We start from the raw sequence: 12,598 nt of genomic DNA, 5'->3' as shown, positions 1-12,598 counted from the left end.
CCTTCAATCTTTCCCAGTATCAGTGTCTTTTCCAGTGAGTCAGCTTGTCACATCAGGTGGCTAAAGTATTGGAGCTTCAATATCAGCATCAGTCCTTCAAGTGAATATGTAGGACTGATTTCCTTAAGATTCACTGATTTAATCTCCATGCTGTCCAAGGGACTCTCAAGGGTCTTCTCCAGCACCACAATTTGAAAGCATCTATTTTCAGCTCTCAGCCTTCTTTATGGTCCAACTCTAAACTGTATTCTTTTACTTGCATCAGGTCTTCGTTGCGTCATGTGGGCTCTTTCATATCGGCATGTGGACTCTAGTCGTGACATGTGGGCTCATAGTTACGGTGCATGGGCTTAGTTGCTCCACAGCATGTGGGATCTTAGTTCCCCAACTAGGGATTGAACCCACATCCCTCGCATTGAGGGGCAGATTCTTAATCACTGGACCACCAGGGAAGTTCCCCGAAGATTTTCACCACTCAAGATATACAAGTAAGATATACCAGACTCTAGAACTTGCTGATTTGGTGCTGTGTCCTCCCTTAAGAACCTGGAAGGCCGTCTAGATTGGGGTGAGCCTGGGGGTCAGGGGATCAGAGACGGCTGACAGTTCCATGTGTTCTGTCAAGGGCTGCCCTGGGGCTGTCATTTCAGGGACATACTGGGATTATTACTGTCCCTGTCCTTCAAATGGCTGTTTGTTGCAAGACTGCCTGGTGTAGCAAATAAAAACACAGGACACCCAATTAAATGTGCATTTTATGTAAACATCAGATGTCACTTTTTAGTATATGTCTCATACAACATCCTGCCTGATTTCACCACCCTGTTGACCATTTATATTTTTCTCATTAGCTGTTCAATACTCAAAGGCTTACAACAACCTCAGGTAGGTGGGGATAAAGGATGATGTGACAATACCATTATCACTTCTGGGGAGGTATTTACTTTGGGGCCCAGGTGCAGCACTTCCTAAGTATATCCCATGAAGTATTTGGGACATACTTTAAAAATGTATTTGCTGTTTATCAGATATTCAGTTTTAACTGAATGCCCTGTATTTTACCCCATCAGGACCCTTGACACCTCTCCGGAAATCCATGGGAGCAAAGTCTGCTGATGCACTGAGAGTGTTACAGAGCAGTGGGATCTGCCATTGTGTTAACCCTCAGAATCAGACATATTTGTGTATATCAAATGGACACAGGGAAGGGACATCCCACTAAGGTCCATTTAGATTAGGAGCCAGAGAGTGTCCTGAGGAGAAACTCATTCTCAGAAATAAAAACCAAGGTACATGAGTTTGAACCACTGTCATGGAGAAAGCGGTGATGCTGAGCCTGGCAGATCTCCGGCTATCAGGCTGCTTTCCTTATCACCTCTTAAGGCCATGCCTAGAATGTCCTAGAAAGAAGGGTGGTGGTGTAAAGACACAGGTAGTATAATAAGTGAACAAAATGATGCAGCATTTGAGTCCGGGTCCATGCATTGGCAGAGGGGCCATGACCCACACAGACCCTGATGTCAGTGGGTGCCCATGCTCTGGTTGACGTTACCAGTGGGGCCAGCTATTGTCAGGGGAATCTGTGGGAAAACTAGAGGAGACTGGTGAAGGTGAGGGCACAGTCAAGAAAGCTAGTCTGAGAAGACACTAGTCAACCTTTAATAAACACCTACTATTGGAGAAAGAAATGGCAACCCACTCCAATATTCTTGCCTGGACAATCCCATGGACAGAGGAGCCTAGTGGGCTGCAGCTCACAGTGTCACACAGAGTTGGACATGACTGAAGCAACTTAGCGTGCTAACACCTACCTACTATGCAGCATGTAGTGGGCTAGAGACTTAGCATGCAAACACCTACTATGCGGCATGTAGTGGGCTAGATGCAACAAATCTAAAATTGAAAAGACATGGTCCCTCACATCACATTGCTCATAACCCAGTTTAGGAAACCAACAAACTTGAGATGATCACAGGGTGATATGATTAGAGCTATAGAAGTCTGCACGCTCATGGGAGGGCACCCACCTCCTCTTCACTTGGCTGAGGCAGGCATCCTAGAGAGATGGTTTGTCACTGAGGTCCCATGGACCAGTCAGAATAAGTCAGGAGGAAGAGACATACTTACTATAACAACATACATACATACTATACATCTCTTCCTCCATAAGAGATGCCTCTAGAGAATTTCTGATCTATTAGAGAGATATTGAGGAGGCAAAAGTTCCCACGTGAATGGGTGGGAGAGTTAGGGGAGTCCTGATTTGCGTATGTTATCTTGACCTTGTTTTCCTGTTAGGCTACTGTGGCTGCCACTCAACTGTTAATGGCTCAGTCTGATCCTTATGTTGAATAAATACCAAGAAGTATAAATAACACAGAGCTGGAAGACCCTTACAACCCTTAGGTCCAAGTGCCATCTAATTGTAAATTTTCAGGAGCACCTCACAGGGATGCAGGCATTACAATAAACAGTATATTTTACCACATATGCTGCACCTTGAAAGTTCTTTCTTAATAAAGAAAGTATTGCAAATGTCAAGGAATTAACTTATCCCTCTTCCCCACTGTCAGTTCTAGGAAAGGACCCATATACACAAGCGACCCAAGTGCAGCATCGATGAGATTATACTGCTCCTCTTGAAGGATCTCTCTGTCAGGTTCTGCAAAGCTGACTTCTTTTCCTCTGGTCAGAGTAGCCTCAAAATAATAGGTTTCAGAATAAGAAAACAACTATTTTTTTTTGTTTAATCTTAATAATAGGGTATTTCAGGTTTGTCTAATGAAAACCAGAAGCCGATGATCTAACGCAATCAAATACTAGCTTTTGTGCAAAAAAGAAATAGTAAAATAATGTAGGACCTTGTCTAAATAAGAGTTATAAATGATGCCAGCTAAATGGGAAAAAATAGCAATAACCTTTTAAAACATTAATTTAGACTTTTATTGGAATACAAAGGATCTCTAGTGTCTGAAAGCAGGCATTGTCTCTCTCTTTTTATTTCAATAGAACTGTGGCTTGAATACAACACAGCAGGGTGTGTGTTTTCTAAAGTTGGGTCATTATCAGGGTGTTCACTGCCGTTTGCCAATAAGCCTTTATTTGGCAAAGTTTAAAACTGCTGACAAATGAGATTCTTCCTGTAGCAGTATAACATGGTACAGCTAAATATGCCTAATTACAAAAGCCCTACAAGGACAGTGGGAAAATGCACACTTTTGAGAAGATTCACAGGGACAGTCCTCAAATAGGAAACAGGAACACCTCTGAGCCTTTGGGTGCCTGATACCTGCTTCTAATATTATGAATTTTAAGTCGTAGGGATGTGTGCGATGATTCAAAACAATACCTAATTTTATCCAAAGCTGCAAGGCTCTGGAGGCATTTAAGAGACCATTTTTACTTCGGCACACGTTGGTCCATGGATATCTGTGGGAGTCTGTAACGTTCCTTCCTGTTCTAATTTGTTCCTGTTCAGAGATGAACACATTGGAAGACTACTACCCAAACCTCCAAACACTAATTCCTAACACATACCCTGTGCTTTTTTAGTCTCTGATTGATGATGGACAAACTGTTTAGAATTGGGAAGGGGGACCAATGTCCAATCATTCTATCACCATCTGCATCTCCTGGAGCCCCTGTGAAGGAACAGAAGCCTCACTTGAACTGGCTTTGCTGGGAAAATGTGTGCTGCAAACCTTGCTCTCTAATTATAGCTGGAGGAACACGAGGTTTGTTTGGAATCAGATGTAGCTTTCCACTACCATAATTACACATTTTATTTCAAAACACCTAACTGCAGTGTCTGAAGATGTTAGCCCAATTGTACTAAAGATCAGGCTGGAGTTCTCGCTGGGAAGGGCTGGAGATTATAAAGGAAGAGGACAGCTTTTGAAATGATGGGCCTTTGAGGGCCTAATAATTCCGTGGCAGGAAGGCAGATAGGTAAAGAAATGAGCACTGGGCTTTCCCTTCAGAGCTTGGAGTCCTCTTCCAAATTCTGCTGCCTAACTGATTAGGCTTCTTTCTTATCCAGGTAAGGTAACTAACAACTGAAAGCATGTTGCTGGGTGGATGCTGAGTAACATCAGTTAGGGCCTTGAGGGACACAAACCAAACATATAAATACATCTAGAGAACTTTCATAATATGGTCAGGAAGAATGCTTATGTAGGAAAATAAACAATCAGTATTTAACACCAGGGCTAGTTGAAATGTTTAGTCATGGGCAAATCTTCCAGAAACTCTAGGAGGAGGGATCTGGGAGAGGGGATTCTGTTTAACAATATGAGGAAATGTGCAGAATTTCATCAGCTCAGCTCTCCAGATTTAATCACTAAATAATCCCCCAAATATTTGTGTGGCAACCTTCATGTCGCTGACCTTAGAAGACAGGGAGCCCTGGGCTTGCTATCTGATGAATAGCTCTATTTTTATTGTGGAATTAGAGGAAGTGGAGTAAACTGAGAATGACAGAAATAGTAACAAATAATAAGAACACTCACTGTCCTACTTGGGATCATCTGTTAGGCTATCTGGCGGGATAGGTTTCATCACTGGAAGTTTTGAAGAAGATGCCAGATGTATATACCAAGTACTACTCTAAGTCCTTACAGACATTTCCTTTTATTCTTTTTCACCAGAGTATAATTGCTGTACAATGTTGTGTTGGTTTCTGCCATACACAAAGTGAATACACAAAGTGAATCAGCTGTGTGTGTGTGTATATATATATATCCTTCCCCTCTCGAGCCTCCTCACCACCCCCATCCCACCCGCCTGGGTCATCACAGAGTACCGAGCTGAGCTCCCTGTGTTACGCAGCAACTTCCCATTAGCTCTCTATTCTGCCAGTGCAGGAGACATAAGAGGCCTGAGTTCAATCCCTGGGTCAGGAAGATACCCTGGACGAGTGCATGGCAACTCACCCCAGTATTCTGACCTGAGAATCCCATAGACAGAGCCTGGCGGACTATGCAGTTCATAGGGTCGCAAAGAGTTGGACATGACTGAGGTGACTTAGCATACAAGCACAAGTGTATAGATGCCCACCCTGATCTCCCAATTCGTCCCACCTCCCCAGTCTCCTACCCACCCCTATCTCCTACCCATTCCACCCTGTCCACATGTCCCTTCTCTATGTCTGCATCCTTTTTTTCTTCTACAAACCCTGTGGAATAAATATTTTCCCTATTTTTGATTCAAGAGGGAAAGAAATGTGATCTAGAGTGAAGTGCATTCTTTTAATTCCATTGTTTTCTCAGTGAAGTGGAATCTCTGTGATTCATTAATAATATTCAAAAGCATCCCTTACATTTGTATGGCATGTAATGTGACTAGTCTTCCAGGAATTTGTAATGCATTATCTTACTGGATTCTCAAGAACAACTCTGTGAGCTGGGCAAAACAGGAACAGTTGCCCTCATTTTAGAGACAGTGACACTGAGACTCAGAGAGTGACCTGTGTTCCTCAAGGCCAGGACCAGAGGTGGCTTCTGTCAGTACTAACCTCGCTTCCTGTTTTCCCTCTGCAGACCTTGAGGGAGACTGAGAACCACTGAACAGCTACCCCCTTATTGTTACCCCGGCACTGATTTGTGGACAATAGTCTCATTAAACACTCATGTTCTCTGGATGGAGCCCAAGAACCCTCCTATCTTTGAAAAAGATCTCTATAGAAACATTTTTCTCTCTCATTTTTTCTCCTCATTTAAATGCTAAAATATTTACAGTGATGGGCCAGATAACATCGTGCCGTCTTGTGACTTTTCAGGGAAAAGATGAGAAGCACATGATAAGGCTGGCAACTTTCAACAGCCTAGGATAGTAAAAGAAGGCTGGTCCAGATGTTAAGAGACGTGGGCGCTGGTCCTGTCTCCTCTGTGAATCAGCTACATAACCTGTCACTTTAAACCTGCTAGGACTCAGTCTCCTAATCTATAAAGGGACTGTCCTAACAAAATCATGATGTGTAAAGGCTTTAAAAAAAGTACGTGTGTGTGCTCAGTCATGTCCGACTCTTTGCCACCCTATGGACTGCAGCCCGCCGGGCTCCTCTGCCCATGGAATTTTCCAGACAAGTATACTGGACTGGGTTGCCATTTCCTACCCCAGGGGATCTTCCCCACCCAGGGACCGATCCCTCGTGTCTTGTGTCTCCGGCACTGGTAGGCGTATTCTTTACCGCTGAGCCAACTGGGAAGCCCTTAAAAAATGGTACACATTTATAAATGTGAAAGATTGCAACCAGAGCAGCTTGTCACACACTAACACGGTGACATGCAGTATGATCACATAAAATACGGATGACTTTTCCATCCACTTCCAACACCCCAAGGTGAAGGGAAAGGTTTACCTGTCGCAAGTACTGTGTTAGGGTCCTGTCTTACATAGGAACACCTTTGGGATAGAACTTTAAAGCTATTGGTAGCAGAAAATTCATGGTTTGAAGAAAGTCAGATTTCTTATAGGAAATTCTATCTCTTGGAACCCTAAGGTTATGGGATTCAGTAGGTTTCAATGAGAAAAAATGGAAAGCTACTATTCTCCAGATTAGTCTGGCTATATATGCTTACCACTGTGACTTGTAGTTAAAATTACTAGGAAGAACTGGCTATAATATTGCTATTAGTGGGCTTCCCGGGTGGTGCTAGTGGTAAAGAACTTGACTGCCAATGCTGGAGAGGCAAGAGATGTGGGTTCAATCTCTGGGTGGGGAAGATACCCTGGAGTAGGAAATGGCAACCCACCCCAGTATTGTTGCCTGGAAAATTCCATGGACAGAGGAGCCCAGTGAGCTACAGTCCCTGAGGTCACAAAGATTCGGACATGACTGAGCAACCAAACATACACACACTTGCATGGCTTAGGATGCAAGTTAGGTCCTCACATGACTGTACCATGGAGACATAAATGTTTAGGGCAAAACTTAGTTTGACACTCCCTGTACTTGCTTTTAAAAAAATTTTATCCTAGAATTTATAAAAGCCTTAGAAAATGGTTCAAAGATGCATTAACACCCTTCCTTAGTCAGAAATATGAAAAACTGTATCACTAATTTCTTTCCTTCTAAATCACAGATCCAACTTACTTCTTCTACAGTTCAAGTCAGAATTTTCTGGATTCAACTCTTCCATGAGTAAAGGCTGTGCATTGTAGGTAGAAAAAGTTTGTTTACCTTTTGTGCATAATTGAAGAAACAAAGCCAATTAATTTAGCTAAAACTTTCCTTTTTTCTTTCTCTCCCGTGATTTCTGGCTGGGATGAGGTTTGCACCAAAGAAAACTGAGTGACTGAGTTACTAGAAAGAGAAAATAAACTCAGAGATGATGGAGGCTTTTTGCCCTCCAGTATGATTTCCACATCTATTACAGACACGTTTTGGGGGTATTGTTAGGAGGAAAACATGCGTTTAGGGTATTTCTATTTCATGTCTTGAAGGAGGGGGCACTGTTTTTGTGATGGGACATAGAAAAGAAAGGTCTGATGCATGGTAGTCATAGCACCTGCCACTCTGACAGAACAGCGAGGGGCTTTAAGCACAATGAAAACGAGGAATAAAACGCCGGGTGTTTATCTCCAGCATTGCAGATAGAAATATATCTCCGCCCAACATGAAACATCGCCTTTAACAAGACTGCCCTGCATTCATCTCTCCTGCATACACTTGATGAGCACACCTCATCCGTCACGTCGAGACATGTTAAAAGAAACCGTCTTCCCCTGTTCCTTTCTACTCTGAATAAGTAATTATGAAAAACAAATCATGGCCATGTCTCTTTCTTTCTTCGGTTTTATTGGGTTTTGTCTGCCTGTCTCCCGTGGACATAAAGAATTGTTCTGTTCATTCAGATCCGATGATTTTCTTTGGGGGGTTGTTTCAGATATAACAGAGGGTCTGATTTTGTCAGGAATGTAGCTCTGGAAGTCTCTAAGAGCAACTATGCATATGAATTTGAGGGCAAAATGTCACCCTCTAAGTGAACTGAATGGAGAAAACACAATAGAAGTCTGTTAAAATGCTGCTTTGGGCAACAAGAATAAAAAAGCCTGATGTGATCATTCTTTCTACAGGCCTTGGAGGTGCCGACACTAATGATTTGTGGGGCGCCCACCAGCCTGCATTTGGGTATTTCTTCTGCGGACTGTACTGCTCTGGATAAAATCTGGGGAGTTCTTTTTTGGAGAAAATGACCTTCTAGCCTGAAGTCTTATTCTGAAATGTACTCAAGCCTACCTGATAAAAAGCAGAATGTCGTAATATGTGTATGTGTGTGTTGATCAGATTATCTCATCAAGCAGTTTGGAAAGTGAAGAGCTGAGGAGTTGGGACCAAGCTTCAAGTTCACCTACATTTTGATGGATGAGATTCTACTTAGGTAGGAGGTAGAGGGGATTCCCAGGTGGTGCTAATGGTAAAGAACCAACTTGCCAATGCAGGAGATATAAGAGATGCAGGTTTGATTCCTCGGTTGGAAAGATCCCCTAGAGGACTGGCAACCCATTCCAGTATTCTTGCCTGGAGAATCCCATGGACAGAGGAGCCTGGCAGGCTACAGTCCACAGGGTCACAAAGAGTCGGATACGACTGAATTGACTTAGCAGGCACGCATGCCGGAAGGTAGAGCGGCATGAAACTGGCCTGTATAACCCAAATGTGAAGTTGGTTTTTGGATCTTGACCTCATATCTAAGCCTGTTTCTCTGCAGGATCTCTCTCTTGCTGGCTCCTGAAGCCCTCTAGGACTAACATCGCCCTTATGTGGTGACCTGTGACCCATTTGTGTCCCTCACATTGGATGTCACAGAAGAAAGGGCTTCAAAAGTAAGGCCTAAAGTTGCTGTCTTCCATTTACCTCCATCTGTCCCTGTCTGCTGTCTCATTCTCTTTGCGACTCTTTTCCTCCGCTGTCTCTCTCCCTTTGTCTCTCTTCGTCACTGTCTTAATCTGATCCCCTTCCGTACTCTTAACTGTCACCTCCATGCATACGACTCCTAAGCCATTGCACTCAGTGTCTTTCTACGTTGCACACTGAAATGTCTAACTACTTGTTGGACATCTTCACCTGGATCTTCTGCACCTCAAAATTACCACGTACCAAACTAGATTCGATTCAACATGTAAACAACTTCCTTTCTTGCCAGACATGACAAAAACAAATGCCACTGCCACCAGGCGAGTAAAACTCTGCTCTTCCTCATGACTCATCCATCCATTCATCAAACACTGATGAGTCTCTACCTCGTTAGGACACTGAGGTCGCAAAACTTAAAAAGATAAAACCTACACTCCAGAAGCAGGGGTCAATGACAGGTATGTCATCTGACTACACACCATGCTTTGATCTGAGACCTCCCAAGATGTCCTGAGAGCGCATGGGCCGGAGACCGAACCTGGCCTGGGGGAAGCGGGTAGGTGAGGGTACCAGGAAGGCATCCAGGAAGAGATAACACCTGACCTGCGTCGCATGGGTTCTGTAGGAGTTATTCTGATGAGGGCCTTGAGAGATACATTTCCTAGTATTTCTTTCAGAATCAGGCACGTGACAGAAGTCCAGACAGATAGGCAGGCAAGTCCAGAGAACTGTGAGTGGTTCTGGGTGACCAGAGCACAGTCTGAGGGGAGGGGCATGCTCACAGCACCCGTGCCCACAGTCTGGGGGTCTTAGGGTCACCTGTGACAGTGACTCTTCTCCCTCACGGTTTGTAAAGTAGCTGTCAAGCTCACACATTTCACTTCCACCAGATGGTCTTCCACTCTAGTTCAGACCTCCTTTTTCTCTTGTTGGGCCAGTGTTCCAAGCCCTGTTTTCCCAGTCTCCAGCCTTCTTCCACTTCAATGTTTCTGATCTCCCATTACCACATATTTTTAAAGCCTTCTTACTAAAAGCGTGCTTTGTAGTCCAGTAGCAAGGACATGACCTGGGAGTTTCTTAGAAATGCACACTCTCAAGTCCCTGCCTGAACCCGAAACTGCATCTTAACCAATCCCTTGGTGATGTGAATGCACAGTGAAGTCTGAAAAGCGCTGCTCAGAAGCACAGCTTTACTGATATTCCATCACTGCTGAAAAACAAAATCTTCACTGGCTCCCTCATACCTAATGAATGTAGTTCAAAACCCCCCATAATAATTTCTGCTTCTTTCCAGCTCCTCAGGACACATCCCTGTTTTGGAGCATGCTCCAGCCATCTCTCTTCACCCTCTTGCCTTTACTCCTGTTCTCTTCACTTGGAGCCCTCTTTCACTTAACAAATCCTTTTGATCCATGGGGTTGAGGTGTCTCCTCTTAGATCCTTCCCAGGTGTGTCTCTCTCATCTCTGAATATCCAAAGTACATAGGCTATTTCTTTTTAGTCTGTCCTATCTTGCAGTAGAGTTATCAGTGACATTTCCTGACTGTCATCTATAAATTCCTGAAAAGCAGAGACCACAGCTTCCCCATATAACTGTCTCTCATGATTTTAGCTAATAGATGCTCTATACATATTTCTGGGCTTCCCAGGCAGCCTGGGAAGAACCTGCATGCTAATGCAGGAGACATAAGAGAAGCGGGTTTGATCCCTGGGTCAGGAAGATCCCTTGGAGGAGGGCATGCAACCCATTCCAGTAGTCTTGCTTGGAGAATCCCATGGACAGAGGAGCCTGGTGGGCTACAATCCATGAGGTTGCAAAGAGTCGGACATGACTGAAGCGACTTAGCATACATATTTCTAGGATAAATTATTGAAAGAAATGTTTGTACTCAAAGGGTGAAAAAGAGTAAACATGTATTTCTATCGATAGCAAAGAAACCCATTCAGCACTTACTTCATAACATTTGGGAAATGATCTCCATTGACTTGAAATGACCCATCTGAGAAACAACTTATCCCCAAATACTATAGCTATTAAAAAAGAAGGTGGAGAAACTGACCAGCTATTAGATGCTCTGTCCAAACGTCTACATTTCAAATTTTGTGCCTCCAATTTGCTTTAAATATCATAGGGTACATGGCTGGCAAGAATTCTAGGTTTCTAGAACATCTTCTACTCTGTCCCCACTAAAGAGAGGAAAAGTGGAAACTAGCCGTAAGCCCTTTGATCTTCGTTAATGTATCATGTACAGTTTGTAACTAACTACGTTTCAGTCTCCTGACACATGAACACATTTACCACAAATATTCCTTTGAGTCAATTTATATAAAGCAAGGAAGAATCATGGTGGGTGTAGCAGAAACATGCCATGTTTTCAGGTTAGGAAATACCATGTTCACACAATGTTGATTTGGACAAAGAAGGAGAGAAGTTTTGCTGGGAGTATACCAATGGAGTTGAACAATGCAGCCCAAACATGCTGGGGCATTCCAGGTGACCAGCTCTCAATGACAAGCCCTCAAGACAAGCAGCTTGCCTGTCTGCCAGAATCTCACAGATTGGAAGCAAGGGAAACGCTCAATCTCTCTCTCTCCAAAGGTGGACGGACCAAGGAGGGCAGTTATATTAAGTGATTCTAATTATCACATTCCCACAGCCAGAATGCAGAGTAGCTCTCCCCACTGATTCTCCGAGCAGGAGCCAGCCAGAAGAAAAATTGGGAGGAAGCTTTGGAAATCATCTTTTTCATACTGAAGTTCAGAGATGGCCATGCTGTGAAATTGAGGACCCATCTGAATTTTCTGCTTCCGTTTTTAGGTGGCTGGGTTTGCTTGCTTTTTGTTTTGCTTGAGGTCCCAATGAGTTCAGATCCATGAGGCATCCCTGTGACCCAAATGCTACTTGCTCCTAGGCTTGGACCCTTCCCTTCCCCATCAGAACACAGCAGTGGGAGTTGATAGGTGGTCCATGGCATCTCCACTGAGAAAGCAGTGTCTGGAGGGAACCAGCCTGGGTTCGTCTTGACTCTGTTTCTTACTGTTATCATCCTGACAAGTAATTGCAACCATTCTGCTTGTTGGACCTTTGATATCCTGATCATTACTAATTATTAGCACTGTTTTTGATTTTTAAAAATATTACATTAAAATATTATTAACCTTGATTACTGAGTTTGGGGCACCCTCTTAAATTTCTCTCCCTAGGAGGAGACTGCCTCTCTTGCCTTACCCTAGCCCTGGCTTTGTGTCTCAGTCTTATCATCTATAAAATCAAGTGAAACACAGTGACCATTTCATTGGATTGATGCAAGGAATAATGGAGATAATACACTTACAGTGCTTGGAACATCGCCTTGCAAATGTTGTGAACTCTTACCATCATTTCTTTGACGCTGAAAATCTGTTCTTCCCACACTAAAGGAAGCACATTGCAACGATGCTTGTTAAAACAAATTCCTAGACGCTGTCACAAAAATTCTGATTATTAGGAGCAGAGTGGGGGATCAGGAAGAATCTGCATTTCTAACAAGCTCCTAGGTGCTGCTGTTGCTCTAGACATCAAATTTTGAGTTTGAACAACATGGAGGTTAGAGGTCCTAACCCTGTGTTTAGTTGAAAATTTGAGTTTAACTTATAGTCAGCCCTTCACATACTCAGTTCCTCCATATACAAGGTTCCTTTATATCCATGGCTTCCCTGGTGGCTCAGATGGTAAAGAGTCTGCCTGCAATGCAGGATACC

At 43.5% G+C, this 12,598-nt stretch overlaps 1 protein-coding gene across 2 annotated transcripts in view; it reads right to left on the bottom strand.

The window, feature by feature from the left end:
* The window catches only part of MAML2 (mastermind like transcriptional coactivator 2), a 402,023-nt gene that overhangs the window by 190,419 nt on the left and 199,006 nt on the right, over positions 1-12,598 (bottom strand). Inside the window, exon 1 of one of the 2 annotated variants that reach the window (XM_024975283.2) lies at positions 1-12,598. This exon is cut by the window's left edge and continues 55,594 nt beyond it; it is cut by the window's right edge and continues 16,221 nt beyond it. The gene's annotated coding sequence lies outside the window, so the exon portion shown is untranslated. 2 annotated transcript variants of the gene reach the window in all.

The sequence above is a fragment of the Bos taurus genome, chromosome 15 (assembly GCF_002263795.3).
Source record: "Bos taurus isolate L1 Dominette 01449 registration number 42190680 breed Hereford chromosome 15, ARS-UCD2.0, whole genome shotgun sequence".
Taxonomy (NCBI): Eukaryota; Metazoa; Chordata; class Mammalia; order Artiodactyla; family Bovidae; genus Bos; species Bos taurus.
This window is presented reverse-complemented; position numbering and strand designations above follow the sequence as displayed.